This window comes from Euprymna scolopes, chromosome 33 (genome assembly GCF_053919585.1).
Source record: "Euprymna scolopes isolate OS-2025 chromosome 33, ASM5391958v1, whole genome shotgun sequence".
NCBI classification, from domain to species: domain Eukaryota; kingdom Metazoa; phylum Mollusca; class Cephalopoda; order Sepiida; family Sepiolidae; genus Euprymna; species Euprymna scolopes.
The window spans coordinates 54,355,844-54,376,291 of NC_136514.1; positions in this window are offsets into that span (position 1 = coordinate 54,355,844).

The window sequence follows — 20,448 nt, forward strand, 5'->3', positions numbered from 1 at the left end:
TACTCCGAGCTGGCATCAAACTGGCAGCTGTCGTTAACGGTATCTCCCACTAAATGTTGCAAACATAAATCCGCCCACAAATTGCTGCCAGCCGCCGTAATACAGTCGCAAACCCGATTGGCATTACTCCAAAATATCGCGAAGTCTTAAACTAACTTAAAAATTAACGACCTTTTGTTCCTATTATTGGCGCACCTTACTCACCATCCTAATTAATATTTTTTTTTTGTTCTTTTGGAACAAGTAAGGGGGAGAGAACACGTGGGTGGGGCGGTAATATTAAAAATATAACCGAAAAGGAATTACTCCAGTGATATTAGATTTTAATAAATGTGTAGTTTAAAGCACTTAACTCCAGAGGAGGAATGTCTAATTAAAAATTGATATCGCTGTAATGAAATTCTACAGTAGATTTAGATTTTTTAAGTACTTCTCCACTTAGTGTACTGGATTTTCATTATGTTGGCTGGGGTTCAACCGGCAGTTCACGTAAACCGGCGGAATATGTCGAGCGCTGGGCAAATTTAAAAACCGTATGAAGCAAAATATAATATTTATCGGATACTAATTAAAATGAAAAGAAAAATTGAAAAACAATACAATAAAAGATACCGTACATTTTATGAATAAATATGGGTTTTTTTTTGTTTGAAATAAGTAAAAACATATTTTCATGTTTTTTTCTTTTCAAGAGAATTTGAAGGACAAAGTTGATTTTTTGTAAGTTTTAATGTTTATTGCGAGGAAAACTTTTGTTTATGTTTTTATTCAAGAAAAATGTTCGAAGCCTTCCTGATTTTTTTTAGGTATTTGTACGTTATTAAAAAGCTAATTTTTTAGTGTAAGAGTTAGGTTTAGGTTAAGGTTTAAATTTGTGTTGATTAAATTTGCACGCGATTAAAAGCATTTTAAGATTTAAGTTAAAGTTAGGTTTAGGTTTCGGATTAGGGCAGTATTGATTTAATTTGCGCGTGATTAAAACCTATTCTATTAGGGTTAGGGTGTAGAGTTAAGATTAGGGTTGGACTAATTAAATTAAACGACTTCTATTAAGACTTATCTTTGAGTTTGCCGTTATTTCAAAGCTGATTTGTAATCTCAATAAGATCACCTTTCTATTGATACCCTGAAAACTCATCATAACAATTTTATAACATAGTTTAAACAAATGTGAAACAAAGAGAATGGCTTCGTTTTTTTTTTTTACACAAACGCGCACATGTGCATATGTATGCTATCGCCAGTGAGCTAATAAAAACACAATGAATAATAAAGTCTTTTTTTACATATGTGTGGGTTTCATTATTTCTAGCGTCACATTCCATGGGAAACACAAAGGAGACTTGTTGACGGTTTCAAAGGTTTTATTGAGGAGGGAATTTCGTTCAGTAGGGGAGAGACTAAAATTATGTCGTTACAAATGAAAAGTTAAACTCTGTTCCGTTTCGAAAACTTGTAATTTCTTACGCAATATTATCAACACCTACTTCTAGCGGGTTTTGTTTCTAAACCCTCGAATCGCTCATCTAGGTGCAATGTGTCCACCTCCCTTCAGCCTCAAGCTGCCTCGACATGTACGTTATGGAGCACTCTCTAGTTGATTTAAACTCTGCCTACGTGCGTAGGATCCCAATATATATCATTCTTAATTATTGATATCACATTTTATCTATACCTAATGTAAGAATTTTTCGACACTTCTGCACGTCAGTGGCATGAGACGAATGTGTGCATTTTAGTTTCAAGAACGGCCGGTAGAGGGCGTTTGTCAGACTAGAACAAGGTCGATAACTTATACTTTTATTTTGATATATATTTATACAATTTACTGTGAAAAAATAAACAAAACAAAACAATCTTTCGGTAGAAAAAATATATATTCTTAAACCTCTATTAATGTTTCATGTTTTTAAAATTATATTTTGTTACATTTACAAACTAACATTATATGTTGGTACATTTTTATACAAATAATTCTAAAACAAGCTGTATATATTTAATATTTTTACATATTTAGTTTTTATTTTCATTTATAAATAATTCATGAACGAAATAATATTAAAACTTTAAAATTATATTTTGATACATTTTTTGTTTGTTTTGATTTTCATATATTTCCATGTTCTTTATTTCATTATTATATGTTTTTTGCGTTCTCCGAGGCACTGGTTTATATTTGAGGTTTACAGAACGGCCGATAGAGGGCATTCAAAGAACAAGAGTCGATAACTCATCTCGGACGCCTCATGATATTGACATGCAGAAGTGCCAATTTGTCTACACTGCGGTCAGTATTATATTTACCATGAAAACCAAGCTTTTAGCTTTTCACCACTGACGCTCTGATTATCACTTGGCTACAATAGAAATGAATGACCCTCGTTTCAAATAAGCATCCTGCTTCGACAAGCTTCTGTGACTGACCCTCACTCCTTACCTGAAATAGAATACTTACATTAAATCTGTTGCCACAGTCAATCTTCTACTTGGATAAGAGCCAAGTACGTCCTAAAATTGAGTAATAAGGCTATATCTGAGGTGGAGGTTTCCTAAAGCACTGTTTTCTGCTTGATAGGATTAAAAACCTGCTTCTGAATATAGTGGACTATAGTCGGTTCTCCTCCTTGTATATTTTCTCAAAGAAGATACATTGCGAGTCTATCTCTGTTTTATCGTTATTTTTATAGCAATTGCTCGACTGAGCTTCAATATATGCCCCCTACAAAACATTCACAACAAGCCTCGTCCAGCTATAGCTGCTATCAATAATTTCACTCAGTTTCTATCTGCGCTCGAAGCTAAAGGCAAAACCTTGCAAAAAGTTTCTTTCCTCTAGGGCAATTGCTCTTGACATATCAAAGGCCTTTAATAAGGTATGCCATAAAGGTCTACTTCACAAGATCTCCAGTCATGGTATAGCTGGAAATGTCTCCTCAACTATTAAATAATTTCTCTCTAATAGGTTCTTAAGAGTAGTGGTTGATGGGCAGAAATCAGAAGCTCTCAGTATTAATGCTGGAGTCCCTCAGGGGTCCATCCTGGGTCCAACTCTCTTCCTGACCTACATCAATGATCTTCCAGACCGCATCCTTAGATCATTCATAAACATTTATGCTGACGACAGTACCATCTATGGTAGCACTTCGAAGACCGTAAACGACCAAGTTCTCTCTGACCCTCTCTCCTCTGATCTTGATCACCTGGTACAATGGGTCGAAAAGTGGCTGGTTACTTTGAATGCATCTAAAACAAAACTTCTACCTTTGCATCAGCAACGCTCTGTTGCCCAGCTGCCATCAATCGAAATGAATATTGGGGAGGCTTAATGTTTTGACAAGTTTCTGGCCTTGACCTTTATTCCCGATCTGAAATGGAACACGCATATCAAATCCATTGCTAAAGTCGCTGGAAAAATGGTCTGATCCTTCTACCGCTGCAGTAGGTATCTCACTCCTGATGCAATTCTCAACCTATATAAAAGCCAGCTACGACCAACGATGGAGTACTGTTGCCACATCTGAGCAGGTGCTGCTAGAAGCAGCTTATCCAGTATTGACAGAATTCAAAATAGACTTCATAGCTTAGTGGGGTATGCTATTTTCTCTTCCCTGCAACCTCTTTCCCACAGAAGAGACGTAGCGAGCCTGTCCTTGCTTTATGAAAATATTCATGGCAGGTGCTCATCTGAACTTATGGTCCCCCCTCGCCGGACTTTCACGAAAAACACTCGTCTAGCCAGAACCACTATCAACAATTTCCCACACGCTTTATCTGTGCCTACACCTTAACGTAGATTTCATGAGCGAGACTTCTTTCTTAGAACTGCTCGCCTGTGAAACTCTATTCCGTTTGCTTGCTTTCTAGTTGACTACAATCTGATTGTCTTCAAGTCCAACGTGAACAAGTTTTTAGTGAACCATCCCCCTAAGTAATCCAAGTTACAAAATTCCCACTTATGTTTACTACGCTAAAATCACAATGACTAATGTATACGCATTAACCCTTATCTTCTTGGCCTTGATAAGTGGTGACCTCCATGTAAAAAAAAAATCCTTGGAACTCTGTACCGCAGATCTGATTTCAAGCTGTCTACAACATGCCCCTTTTTAAGTTCTTGTTAAGCCATCTTCTTAAATAATAAAACTCTACTCACTTTCCAACACTAACGATCACTCCGCTATTATCTCACTGACTTTTATACTCGATTGGCCTTCACACCTTTATATATTGTGACTCCCTTGTAAAAAAAAACCCTTCACTTCTGCCAAGTTAAAAATCAAAATTGTGTCTCGTAGAGAGGCAAGTAAATAGGTTCTCCTATCAACTAGTTACAAATTTTACACGGAGGCACTTTATGTACCTAGCAGTGTTGTTAGATAGGTTTTTATCGGAATGTCTTCGATAAGTATCGATAATACATAATCTATATAATCCGATGAAAGGAGGAACAGGCGATTTTTACTAAAGTTAACACTTTACACAGCCTAAGATTACAAGTGCATTTGAGAAGTTTTATCACAGCACAAGTCGAAGGACTGGACATATAAAATTAGCAGTACATTCGAAATGAATGTTTTTGTTTAAAGCACAGTTGCATTATGATATTTGACTTATTCATTTTAAACTTTAATTCAATCCATTATCACCGCACAAGCAGTGAGGCAAATCATATGAAATCAACAGTGGGTAATTTTCCATGACGGGAATGCGTTCGACATGGATGTTGCTGTTTAAAACACAAGTGAACCATGATATTTGGCGTTTGCATTTTACACTAAAATCCAAGCCATTATATATAAAATAATTGTATTAACTCAATAGTAGATTCTCTACAGTGCAATGCAGACAACAGCTCATTGTGAACTAATGCACATGAAGCCTCCTCCAGATGAACCACGATGGGTCCTTAAAAAGCCTTCTGCTCTAATAGCTTATTTCCCAGAACTGCAGGACGTTGGAATTCTCTTCCAGTTTCCTGCTTCCCCAACTGTACTGACATACAGAAGTTCAAGTGTAATGTGAACAGACATCTGTCTGCTCAACTCCCTTCATAGTATCCCTGCAAATTAGGTCCCTGATAGTAACCCCCTACATCAAAGTGACAATGTGCCTTGTTTGGAGTGAAACATTTAATAAATAAAATATAAAAAAAACTGAAGCAGGCAATCAATCGATTCGATTGAGAAGTGATTGATTTCACTGATTTCAATGACAATAATAGTATAAGAGATTGGAACATTTTTCGATCCTCACCCAATCCCGGACAACGACGGGTTTCCCTGTTAATATTTATTTAGATTAAACTACTTGCAGTATGGAACCTTCATCGGCGCACCTTAGCATCATATTAGCCGTTCATGACGGAATTAAGGTGGTGGTCATTTTATGTGTAAGCATGCCGACGTCCATGAAACGATATTGACATTAATGTTCATGAAAACAAGTTATTGAGATTCTCTTTTATGTTTAAAGTTTTCTCGTTTCCGAGGAGTTGTTTACTCTGCGAATATAATTAATATAATTTTCCCGCCTTGGTAGATATCGGTGTTTAATTTCCGTGAGGAAAATTAGTCAAATTATGTAGCTAATAGCTTCGTTCAAGCCGATAGTTTGTCTTTAAGATCTGGTCGAACGTCGTGATACACGGAAAAGTGTAGCAAATTCGATTATGCCTGATTATGAGCTGTCTCAATTCACACGTATATGGCGTGAGAGAAAGAATAATTGATTCACGAAAGATAAAGCGTTGTTTTATTATTGGCAAGGAAGCCATAAAATTTCTTGTTTTCTACGTCTTTTCCCCGTCGTTTTCACGTTTGGTTCCTGATTATATATATATATATATATATATATATATATATATATATATATATATATATATATATATATATAGACACATATATATACGGAGTGAACCATAAGCTCTAATTAGGCCCCGTTTCTTACTATTTTGTCCGAATGAAATGAAACTTTGGTCATAACTAGTTTATTATATTCAAAACATCACATCAAAACACAAGGGTCTTTGGACTTTTTTTCTTTTTTCTCCGTTCTACAGCATATGTTCTAGATTGCCTTTTTTGTGTTTTTGGGTCACCCTGTATATAATATTTGTTAGAAATAACAAGTGTGAAAAGCTGAAATTTTGACAACTGGTAGTCGTTATCATCAATAATAAAATTTGAATAATTTGTAAAGGATAGGAAAAGAATTTAACAATTATTTATTTATTTTCAAAATAGGAAGGTCCACAGTTATTTATAACAAATATCAGAGTTTAAAATGTTGTCCCTTAGTTTTGAGCGCTACTGGATATATATATATATATATATATATATATATATATATTTAATACTTTTATATATGCATTTATCTATCCGTCTATCTATCAATATATATATATATACATACATACATACATATATATATATATATATAAACATACATATATATAAGTGAAATTTTCCGTGTGTCTGTATGTGAGTGTTTATTTCCCTACCAAATTACTCTGTTATTTTTTAGTCTAGTGAGAAAATCTTCTTAATCGGTTTTCGGCCAGAAATTTTGCTGTGAAGGGGTCAACGTTCAACGAGTTTACCTTTGAAAACTCAACCAACATTCTATGCTCATTTTGGGTCCAAACACTTGAAACTTTAGATGTAGGTACCTTCGATAAGGATCAAACTTTTTAACCTGATTTGAACCCAAAACAATAAATGTTAAGAGGTTAACATTGAAGTTGAAGTTAAAAAATTGACCTCTCAACCAATTTTCTCTAAACATTTGAAACTGTACATGAAATGTATTCAGACATTCGGTTTGGGTCGAAAATTTGTCTGCCAAGTGGTCAAAGTTCAAAGAGTTGATCTTTGCAGTCTCTAGCAAACTAAAAAAATGTGCGACTAATAGATCTTAACAAAAAATAAAATTATTCATTTACTATGATAAATTTCAATCCTCTTATCTGATTAAATCTAATAACTCCGCCTTTCTGACTCAGTTGCTTAATAGGACTAATTTAGTACATTAATTCAAATACCCTTTGGGAGACTGTGTCTCGACAATAAAAATGGAAAACATATTTATAGGTTTGACTACCACAACTTTTTTGAGCAGATTAACCATGCATCGCTCCGAAAACAGCGCTATATCTAACCCCTTGACTAAGATTTTATTTGACAATACATCTATGCCTAAAAACTCCAATAATAAACGAAAACTTGAAATACTAGAATTACCAATAGAATCAAGAATAAACAAACAACTATTAATAAAATAAATGTTACCAATAGTAATAACATCCTGAAATGTTAGTAAGATTATTTATATTAATAACTTGACAAATGTTTCAGGTTGCTATTAATTGTAAATAATGGATAAAAGGATAAAAAAATAAATAAAATAAACTAAAATGATTAACCAATGGGAAAAGAGAACAGGAGAAAACATGTATATAAATTATTCAAAACCAGTTAGATTAATTTATCCCTAAAGATGAATACTCGGACTTATGATATATATGGATATAACATCGGTCAGTTACTGCCAGAAGAGAAGACTGTTATTCGGAAGTTAAAAAGGATCGAAAATAGAAATAATTGACAAAGAACATCCATTTTGTTTAATGAAATATGAGGGAAAATTATGCACGACTTGATATATATATATATATATATATATATATATATATATATATATATATATACTAGCAGTTCAGCACGGCTTTGCTTTTTGTTAATAACGTTATATGCATATATATATATATATATATATATATATATATATATATATATATATATAATTTATAAAATATATATGGTGGCTAAGCTACCCTGAATATTCCGCGTTTCATCCACTCCAGGATTCTTCAGGCTTATGCGCATAAGAATTACGTTATTCTGTGTAAAACAATGGACCGAGGGAGTGTGTGTGTGTGTGTGTGTGTGTGTGTGTGTGTGTGTGTGTGTGTGTGTGTGTGTGTGAGAGAGAGAGAGAGAGAGAGCGAGAGAGAGAGAGATTAAGAAAATGTAACGGGAACACAGATGAAATTGTATTGAGTTTTTGTGTCAATCATGATTGAAATATTTACATCGTTGCATGAAGTTTATAAAAGAAATGGCCATCGGTTGTTTAAAACTGATTATAAAAATGAAAGAAAGAAGAGAAAACAACGAAATGATGCTCTTTTTGAGGTCAGAATAAATGGACAGTTTCTGAAAATCGTGAACATTGTTTTTCCAGTTTTAACGGAAATTTTGAACATTTTTTTTTAATTTTAAGGACTGAAAAAGGTTGTTTTATATAATTACTTAGAAGTTAATGTTCATTGTTAGAAAAATGTGTATTGATGATTTGGTATTGTATTATATAATGTATATTGTTGTTTTCCAGGAGTCTGCAAAATATCAATTAAAAAAAAAAGAAAGAAAGAAAAAGAAGATAAGATTAAGATTAAATGGTTGGCCTAGTAAAATTTTAAAGAGGGGACACGATTAAATTTACGTAGGCGGTTAACTATTTTTTTTTTTTTGGAAGAGATTCACAGGACCCTGCGGGGGGGATTTTTAAAGAGGTTTTCCGATTGAAAAATGCTATTTTCGCCGTCTGTGTGTAGCTTGATTAAGCTGACCGGTGTTACCGGTTGAAAGATCATACTCTTCGCATACAATAAAGACGGGAGTACTGCAGACCAATGGGCTTAAAAGGCTTGTTGTAGCTGCAACGAGGGTACGCGATAGAATGCACCCACATAGATAAAGCTTGCAGATAGAGCCGCTTGTGAGCTTCGGCTGATTGAAAATGCCCAATCTTGGGAGTAACAGAACTTCCAACACAAGAGCGGACGTGTAGTAGTGACGTAGCCACTATGTAGTCAATCTGAAGTAGGAGAAAGAAGAAAAAAGAAATAGAATAGATGTCGCTTATACGTAAGAACTTTACAAGTAAAATTTTACCCTCTTGTGCATTAAAGGTACCAAAATTTTTATATCAGAGTATGTATGTGGAATGTTCCTAGTTTGGTATTCTGAAGTGATCCAAGTGGGACATTTGGAGAAATCACACACTTCATCAGCGGGATAGCTAAGGGTTTAGTGGAGCGCTTTGCACCGTCGGCGTGAATGAGGTTCAGGTCACCTCAATTAAAGGTTTAGTTAAGGGAGGTGTTACGTTTTTTCCACTGTCTGATTTGGAAGACTGAGAGATTCAGAGCTTGGAAGTCCGAGTGAATCCGTAAATAGAATTATGAAGTTTAGCAGGTACATTGGAAAATTGAAAGCTGACCAATAAAACTTGTGTAGATAGGTTTTTTTTCTGTTTTGGTCCCAATAACTAGAGTATGTATGATCATTAAAAGCATGGAAAGGTTTAAAGAATGACGCCTGCATAAAAGAAGTCAGAAATCTATCGGATGAGATGTCGTCAAAATTTTTTTGAGGTAAGGCGGGAGGCGCCTTGATGTTGGAATTGGCATGGGATGGCTTACGTGGCAGCTGTTAACGAACATGAGGTTACTTTACCCACATCCTTGAATGATGCCATACGGCCCGTGAAAAAGGGTCCGACCGAATAAACTAATTAATACGGGAGACATAGAAAACATATGTCAGCGCCGTATATTAGTTGAAAAAAGGATGAAAATATATTGAAAATGCATAGTAGAGATATTATATGACATTTTCCTGGCTCACAGGTGTGAAAAATAAGGTGAGTATAGGAAAAAATGTATGCCGTGCATTTTTGAACATATGGGGAAAGGAGTGTAATTTTATGACCCTTTTAGGCTGTGATCATAGCGTAGTATCTGTTAACTGTGGCAAGCGGGATCAAAGGTCAAAACATTATTATTATTATTATTATTATTATTATTATTATTATTATTATTATTATTATTATTATCATCAATTGATTTGTGCGACCGATGGTCGCTGGATCAGTTATTATGCTTAGAAAAATAAACAATTAAATTGGGGACGAGATGATTGCCGTGTGAATCGCAAAAGGAATGTGAAAATAGAAAATAGATGTAAATATTATTTTGGGGTTTGAATAAACAAATAACTAGTTGTGGACATTAGGTTTGTCTGAGGCACGTAATTAGGTGACGTAAGAGAACACGTGATGTATTTAGTTTTGGAGAGATTCAGGGAGTTGAGTTTTGACCACCAAATCAGACAGACGGTCTAGACAGGGGTAGACAGACAGCTAGGGAACGAGCTGTAACAATAGATCATGTAGACGAACTGCAGATCATGTGAAAACTATTTGAGACAACTGTAATAAATTTATATTATAAAATTATATTATATATTGTTTTATGGTTTCACAAATAAGAACAGATGTCTCAATTGGATGGTGCTGATCGTTTCATGATTCGTCACGGAGCAGCGGGAAGATACAGAAGAACTCTTCAAGAAAAAGGTATGAAGCATATATTATTCTTCTTACATATGAACTGTAAAAATATCCCGTGTGATAAGTCTGATACAACATGATTCAGTTTACACGTCAATATCATGTCCTCCTGGCTAAACAACATAATACGATTTATACGTTTATTATCTGTCTGTTAAAAGAACAATATCTCACATACACTGGATAACACATAACACAATCTATCTCTTCCAATATAATTACAATATACAACAAATATTTAATGTTTTGGGAACAAATAAAATAAAAAAAGTTTGATCTATGTCCAAGTAACCTACATCTATAATTTTAAGTGTTTAGATTAAAAATTGGCGGATGAGTTTGGTAGAGTTTTAAAAAGTCAACTCATTAAACCTTGACCTCTTGACAACCAAATTTTTGGGCGAAAACCGATGTAAAATATTTTTGCAATCTCAATATCCCTTATGTAAACTCTCGAGTCTGTAGACTGAAAATTGACAGAGTATTTAGGTAGGGAGATACACAGGCACAGACACAGACACACAGACAGACAATTTCACTATATATATATATATATATATATATATAACTGGAGGGAAAAGTATTCTTTATTTGTTACACACTAGAAGCTCAGCCCTGCTTTGCTCGGAATTTTGTAGAATTTGGAAATGTCAACTTTTTCAACTTTGACATTTTAGCATCCAAATATTCGCGCAAAATCTCATTAAAATACTTGCCGCATGTCTGAATACCCGTCATGTATAAATTTGAGTAGTTTGCTAGACACTGCAAAGTTAAGATCTTTCGATCTTTGACCTCTTCGCAGCTCAAATTTTCGACCTAAATTGATTAGAAAGGTTGCGCTATCTCTGAATACACTTTATGTAAAATTTCAAATGTTTAGACCAGAAATAGGCTGAGTAATTTGGTAGAGATCGCAGAGGTCAATTTTTTTTAAACGTTGACCCCAATTTTAACCTCTTAAAATTGTTTTTTTTGTGCTAAAATCAAAATAAAAAGTTTGATCCATGTCCAAGTAACCTACATTTAAAATTTCAAGTGTTAAGATCAATAATTGTTTGAGTAGTTTGGTAGAGTTTTCAAAGGTTAAATCGTTGAACTTTGACCCTTTGACGGCCAAATTTCTGGCCGAAAACCGATTAAGAAGATTTTCCTAACTATCAATACCCCTTACCTCAAATCTCGAGTCTCTAGACTGAAAATTGGCAGAGTTATTGTGTAGGGAAATGTACACAGACATACACACACACGTTTTCATTTTTATGGATATATAGATATTTTTTACCAGAATATCTGTAAAAAAAAAAAAAAAAATCTGAAGAATCTTTTCTGTACAGAAATTGATATATAAAGAATTCACGATAGTATTACAATATTTGTTCAGGGTGTACTGTTTAAAGTGTCAGCTGCTATTTCGATTTGGTAGATAATTAAAAATGTTCTTTATTTAGAAACATGTGTTTTAGTAAAAAATTAGTAAGTAAATCGAACTAGAAATTATTACTAATGATAAGATTTTTGTTACTGAATATTTAACTAAATCCACCCTACTTCCACTATTTTAATGCAATAGTAAAAAATAAATAACGAGTTTTATATATATATATATATATATATATATATATATATATATATATATATACACTCAATTATTAAAAAGTTTGATCTATGTCCAAGTTACCTACATCTATAATTTCAAGTGTTTAGATTAAAAATTGGCGGAGAAATTTGGTAGAGTTTTCAAAAGCCAACTCATTAAAATTTTGACTTTTCACAAATCTTTGCAAATCTCAATATCCCTTATGTAAACTCCCAAGTCTGTAGACTGAAATGTAAGAGTTGACAGAGTAAACCTTTGCAGACTCTACCAAACTCTTTCGCCAATTTTTGGTCTAAACACTTGAAATTTTAGATGTAGGTTTCGTAGACATGAGTCAAACTTTATATATATATATATATATATATAAATATACATATATATATATATATATACGAGGGGCGTGCAATAAGTAATGCCCCTCACTCACTTCCAGTCATCTGATCTAGCTGAAATTTTGCATGTGCAATGATTTATATCTCTACGGGTTATGTGGCAAATTGTATATATATATATATATATATATATATATACATATATATATACGCAAATTGTATATGTGTATATATATATTAGTGTATATATGTATATATATATATATATATATATATATACACCGTATATATATAGTTTATATATATATATATTAATTTTCGTTTAACGTTTTATAAGAGTGATATGATTTGTGCGTGTATATATATATATATATATATATATATATATATATATATAAGTGATATATATTACATTTATAGAATTTTGATTTGCCATGCTAATGAAATTACATTTTCATGAAATACGACACGTTAAAATATTTCATTTTCCTATCATTTTTAGTATGAAACATTCTGTGTTGAAATTTAAATTCAATTAAATGTTCTTATTAACGAGTTTGAATATGCACATACTTTAAATAACTTAAATACAGTGAAAGTTCTAATTGCTAAATAGCGACTGTATAGTTCGAGACAAATTCATCCTTAACCCATACACATGAATTAAATAATTCCCAGATATATTTGAATGTCTAATTGAATAAGTATGTGTCGCATGTTGAAAACTGGTTTTCTATAAGCCGCATGTGATAATTCTTAATTCATAATAAGTGTAAATATGTGGCCGATTAGTATTCTATACATGTTTTGCCGAGTGTGCGCGTGAATGTAGGTTGAGCTTGTAATTTTATGTGAATGTTGGTTGGCTAGTAGTTTTATATATGGCGGTACACTCTCGAGCCCTTCATGATTTTGCAGCACACTTTAAATTTTCGCTGAACACCTATTGAAAAAAATGAATATAGTCAACTCATAAGGGATCTTGTCTATGACATTTAATGTTATTTCTGACAGGTTAGATTTTCGGTAATTCCGGGTTTGTTATTCATCATATAGAGAAAGTTCAGAGGCAGTTATTACGTATTCAAACGTGCACTTTCAGAACAAACATTTCGGAGGGGTCTAATATTGTAAGAGAGCGCAGTCATGAGTATGACGTATGTATGAAAATGCCGAGCCATGTCCTAAGTGGCCTCACAGCTAGGAAGAAAAGTAAAAGATATAAAAAGAACATGTGTACAGATTGAAAATCGTGTTTTATTCAGAAAAGTACTCGGAAATGAATGTTGTTTCAACGGGGAAAAGTCGGTTGAGTTATTCCTTCTCTTTGTCTCCTTTGCGACGGAGTTTACAACATGTTGGGTCCCGAGTATCCACATGTTAAGTGCTGTCAAAACGTTTGTAACGTAAGAACATTACGTAAAATGGTAAATATATATAGCAAATGCGGAAAGGTTTATTTTTGGCAAATTTCAGTTGTAGCAGCTTGAAAGAAATGGCAAACAAAATAGCGAAACCATCGATTAATATAGTGATAATTATAAACACTAACCCCCCCCAAAAAAATGACAAGCCATTTATATATAATTTAAATAAAATCAGGTATTTCCATTTCATAGAGAAGAAAAACACACATGTGCACACATGTATACTATACATATATATTAATTATTATTATCATTTTACAGTTTGTAGGCAACTAAGTCAAATAGTTTACAAACCTGTCAAAATCTACATAGATTTACACACACACAAACCCACACACACACACACTCATGCACACACACGCACACACACACACACACACAGAAGAATGCTCTTGGGGAACTTATTTTCAAATGATGTATTTTCAAATAAATTTTCATTATAATGTCTTTACTTCATATATCATTTTAAAGAGTGTTTCTCGCTCTATCTAATCATTTAAATTACAATCGTTTTAAAAAATTGTCTTCTTTTCAAAGCGCTGAATATAAAATGGAAGACTTAGCACAATTTTCTCATTTTATTAAAACTATACCGAAAAGTTGCTGAAATAGCTCGCGATATCAACGAACTGTTTGGCATAGGAATCACCACTGAACGCACACGATAATGGTGATTTCAGAAATTTCGTGGCGGCGAAGAGAGTCTTGAAAATGATGAGCCAAGTGGTCGGCCATCGGATGTTGAGGATGATAAATTAAGAGTCCTAGTCGAAGTCAATCCATGCACAACTGTTCGAGAACTTGCTTCTAAGTTAGACGTAACGTATACGACAATTTCCAATTACGCGAGAGAGAGAGAGAAAGAACAATTAAAAGAAGTGCCATCTTTCCTTCAACAGGAACAATATGATTTCCGGTGAGGTTGTGACTTGCGATGAAAAGTAGGTTCTGTACGAGAACCGGCGATGCTCAGTTCAGTAGTTAGACACCGACGATACTCCACGACACTAGATACAGAGTTGCGCCAAAAATCATGCGGACTGTTTGATGGCCTCATCCATTCCAATTTTTAGAATGCAGGCGAAACCATTACGGCGGAGATTCCTGTCAATAAAATAGATCGCATGCATCTAAAATTTTGACTACAATATCCAGCATTAGTCAACAGAAAAGGCCCAATTCTCCTCAACAACAATGCCCGACCATTTTACTGACATATATATATATATATATATATATATATATATATATATATATATATATATATATATATATATATATATATATGAATGATGTTTTTTTGAGTGGGGCATTCAACAACGCTAAATAGACATAAAAAATAGCAAAAACCACATAAATCAACTTATAGATGATCCTCTCACCAACAATTCGATACAATTAGAATTCTGGAAGTTTTTCTTCATAGCCTTTTATCCTATGCTACACAGCACGTACATAATCATGCAAATTCAGATTTATGTATGTACGTATGTATGGATATATATATATATACATATATATATATAGGTGTGCGTGTGTGTGTGTGCGTGTGTGTATATATATATATATATATATATATATATATATATAAGGGAAATTGTCTGTCTTTGTGTGTATCTGTGTGGTTACTTTTCCCTAGCAAACTACTCTGTCAATTTCCGGTCTAAAATCTCGAGTTTTGACATAAAGAAGATTAAGATTTGGGAAAATATTTTAAATCGGTTTTCAGCCAGAAATTTTGCTGCCAAGGGGTCAAAGTTCAACGATTTGACCTTTAAAAACTCTACCAAACTCCTTAGCCAATTTTGGGTCTAAATTTTAGATGTAAGTTACTTGGACTTTTTAATTTAATTTAAGCCCGAAATAATAAATATTAATGGATTAAAATTGTGGGCAAAGTTTAAAAAATAGACCTCTGACGTCTCTCCCAAATTACTCAGCCAATTATTGGTCTAAATATTTGAAATTTTAGATAAATAGTATACAGACATAGGGAACGCATTTTAATCAGATTTTTGCCGAGAATTCGGCTGTCAAGAGGTCAAAGTTCAAAGATTTTACCTTTGCGGTCTCTAGCAAACTATTCCGCCAATTTTGGTTCTAAACATTTCACATTTTACATAAAGGATATTAATCCATGCAACAAGGTTTTTAATCGGTTTTGGGGGCGAAAATTTGGCTGCAAAGAGGTCAGTGTTTAAAGAGTTTACCTTTGCAGATTATACTAAACTCCTCTGCAATTTTGGGTCTAAACACTTGAGATTTTAGATATAGGTTACCAGGACATCAGTCAAACTTTTTAATTTATATATAAATATGCACATAAAGTTCTGAAAAGTACATAGGGACTGAGTAAAGCCGGGCTGAACTGTTAGTATACGAGGGGCGTGCAATAAGTAATACCTATGACCCATTTCCCATAGCAGTAGAGCAACGAAACTTGGCACCGTTATTAGTCTTTCTCGACATAGGAACCGCCCAGAGTTATACATTTCTGCCATCGTTTAATGCAGCTCTGGAGACTGTTTTTGTAGAACACTCTAGGTTGGTCCTCCAACCACGACGTGACTTCAGAAATCAAGGCTGCATCATCTGGGAAACGCTGTCCTTTCAACAACAACTTCATGGCTGGGAAGAATTTAAAGTCAGAGGATGCAAAGTCAGGAGAGTAGCAAGGATTGGGAAAGATTTCATAACCACACGCCCGTGCTTCTTATCTGGCGACATGCGAGTTGTGGACCGGAGCGTTGTCCTGCAGGAGGAGGGTACCTTTGCTGATCTTGCCCCGCCTCTTGATTTTGATAGCTTCCATTAATTTCCTCAAAAGTGAAGCATAATAGGCTCCTGTAATTGTTGTACCCTTTGGCAGGAAATCTGTCATCACTACTCCATTCTGGTTCCAGAAGACTGTGAGCATGACATTGCCAGCGGAGGGCTGCAACTTTGCCTTCTTTGGAGGTGGTGAGTCCAAGTGCTTCAACTGCATTGACTGGGCTTTGGTCTCTGGGTCATAGTGATGGACCCAGGTTTCATCCTGTGTAATCAGTCTTTTGAAAACTTTTACTCATCTTCTGGGCACATCTCCAAATTCATCCTCGAGCACTCCACGCGTTCTCGCTTCTGGAATGGTGTGAGAAACCTGGGAATCCATCTGGCAGACACCTTATGCAAATGCAAATGGTCATGAATGATAGTTTCCACAGACCCTGTACTAATCTTGACATCTCAAGCTATTTGGCGCCGATCTTCCAAAATGGAAGCCTCAACTTGACGGACAGATGCCTCATCAATGGCAGAAGGGGGGCGACGAGGTTTGGGAGCTGGTTCCACAGACTTCCGGCCATGTCTGATTTCACGATACCATCGTTTTACAAGGTCATATGATGGGGCATTATCAGCATAGGTTTCTTTCATTTCATCAAAAGTATCCTGTGGTGTGCGTCCTTTCAAATACAAAATCCGGATCACTGCTCGACATTCCACATACTCCATTTTACACCTGACTCAGTTCAAACACCTGTAAAACAGAAACCACAATTAGTTCAGATATGTAATTTGTCAAAGAACCCGTAGAGATATATATATCATTGCACATGCAACATTTCAGCTAGATCAGACAACTGAAAGGAGGCCAGGGGCATTACTTATTTCACGCCCCTCGTATATTTATGCATATATATAATTATTTATTATAATATATAATTGAACTCAACATGAAATGTATAATTCAACACTCATAGATTATTAGCATATAAATACATTTGTGCTAAAATATAAATAATGTTTTACTCGGTGTTACAACGATCATGCAATTCTGACTTTAATGTCTTCAAGCAACTGTTATATAACAAAACCTTGTTTATTTTAACATGACGTATTCCACCACAACCGATGTGCCAACAAAATGAAAACTACCATACAAATTTAGATTTTTTTTGTAGAAGCGATTTATCTTGAGATATTGATAATTCATACAAAATAAGGAGTAAGAATAAACATATTTTTATTATTATTGTGTAAATAATGTTTCTCATGTAATGTATATAAACATTTTTTTTAAATATTCCCTGTTATGTTTCCTAAACCTAGCAACGTAAGTGTGGCCATCAAGGAATTGAAAATAATATGGATTCAAGCGATAAACTCGATATATATTTTATGGTATAGTCCTCGATCGCAGATGATCGATGATGCCCGATTATCGGGAACAAGAGCGCCGTTATTTTTATCTATAATAAACAGCTGAATGAAAACAGTTTTACGTAAAACAGAATTTATTATAGAATTAATTTCCTTTACTACAAGTTGTTTCTAAATACATCCAAATGGTTCGAGTGGTACAAACATAGTTTTTGAATCAAAGTTTAAGGAAATCGGAGGCTTTGGAAGGTGTAAAGAATTTGGAGACGTTGGAAGACTCGAATTCAGACTTCTAATTAAGGCAAGAGATGGTGAAACAACTAACATACAACTTCTAAACCATGGCTATCTTACAGACTATTCGAGGCTCCAGAATTACACTACCCTACGCGCTAATTAAAAAACAACAACTTTTTAATCTATTTTTGGAGCGAGAATTTTGCTGCGAAGAGGTCAAAGTTGAAAGAGTTTATTTTTGCAGATTATACCAAACTCCTCTGCCAATTTTGGGTCCAAACACTTGAGATGTTAAATGTAGGTTACCAGGACATGAGTCAAACATTTTATTGTATATATAAACATGCACATAAAGTTCTGAAAAGTACATAGGGCCCGAGCAAAGCCGGGCTAAACTGCTTGCATATATATATATATATATATATATATATATATATATGCATATATATGTATATATATGTATATATAGATATATTATGAAACGGGTTCAATTTTTCGTAATTTTGCAACTTTGTAACCAGTGTATCGTAGTAACTAATAAAAGATATCAAGTAGTAGTCTATTTTAAAATAAAGTGTAACACCTAAGGTATCACCTTATGCCATATCAATTTAAACAATGATGATAGTTGTGATGTAACGTTTATTATGATGACAACTGTGACAATAAAAAGTGTTATTATTACCTGTGAACAGTAATATACACACATAGGTTTATTGCACTTACATTGCTTATCATGTTGGTGTCAACATAATCTATGAATGCGTTGCTATCATCCGGATCATCAATGTTATCAGAGTTTTCACTGACAGTCGCAGTTGCCTGTGAGACTATGATTTTTTTCGACTTTTGGCGAAAGGGCTTTTGTTTATATAGAACACCACGGAGATAAGCGGCATGTGCAACAGAGTACAAAATAAAGCAGAGCCCCTAAAGAGCAATTGTATTTAGAGACGAATGTCACTTTCATAAACATTGGACTTCTAACGTGTTATTAGTCAACACTTAACTTGTAATTAAGCATTTCCATGTGCAATCAATTTAAGTCAAAGTTACCCTCTCATGTTATGCTTCTTTTCAAAACTAACAATCATAAACTCTCATCTACAAGCTGCTTTTGGCCTTGATAAGAATTGAGTTCAGTAAAAAAATATATATTAAGGCTAAATAAGAGATAGAATGCACAACCTCAACTAGATGGACAAACATAATAAATATCTTTTCTGTTTTACTTTATTCGCTATCAAAAAAAGGGATATTGCAACTGAAGTGCAAGACGTTACTATGACATACATCTATAAGAAAAGACCCATGTTGTGAGTTGGGCAGCAATATGCTAGCAAGTATTATATATACATTTTAGCATGTTGATATACTTGGGATAACAAGGAGTTATGTGAGAATTTTTAAAGGCGAGAGGTGCAAAGAAAGAAGCTATTATAGTAAAAATATTTCGTCATCTAAAAATCCTTATATAGAAAGAGCGTTATTTTCTTGTTGCTGCTCGTCGAGTGTGTTAGAAAATTTTACCTCACCTTGTTTTTACCCACGCTCACCCCAAAACAATGCATATCGCAACTTGAACGTACGGAGCTAATGTTTGAGACAATGTTGACGTTAGGGGTGTACAGGTTGAGTTCATCGAAGCACAATCCGTAGATGTACTTGAAAAATAAGCACAGGATGCAACGCTGCAGCGATGCAACAGATGCTTGAACTTAGAAGCCACTGAGAGGCATATATGGTTAGACTTTTCTCATGCACGGGTTAATTGAGACTTTTTTTTTAGAGATATAAGATACTGGCGTAGGAGAGAAGTTTTCTATTCCGATAGAGACGTTTTACATTTCTTTGCAGCAGACTTGGCAGTATCTTCTATTCCACTATACACGGCTATTGAGATCATTTAACATGATTTAAGTTGTTTCAAAATAGCATGTTCAAATAGTTAAAGGGCATCAAAGCTAACGATAACAAAGAAAAAATGATCCTATTCTTAAGATGCATCGTCTATTAGATCTATGCAATTAGTAGTGGAACATGCTGCCTGTGAAACACTATACTGCAGTGCTACTTCCCAATTATCTAAAACATGGTAGCTTTCAAGTCCGATTTAAAGAATCATTTAACGAATCAGATTTTTCCAAATTTCAAATATTATCAATCATTTTGGTGTTGTCACACCGACTACCTAGCCTCGTTAACCCTTATCGTCGAGTTATCTTCGGACCTTGATAAGCAGTGGATCGTAAAAAAAACAAGCACTTTCAAAATTACATGTAACAGACTAACAAAATCT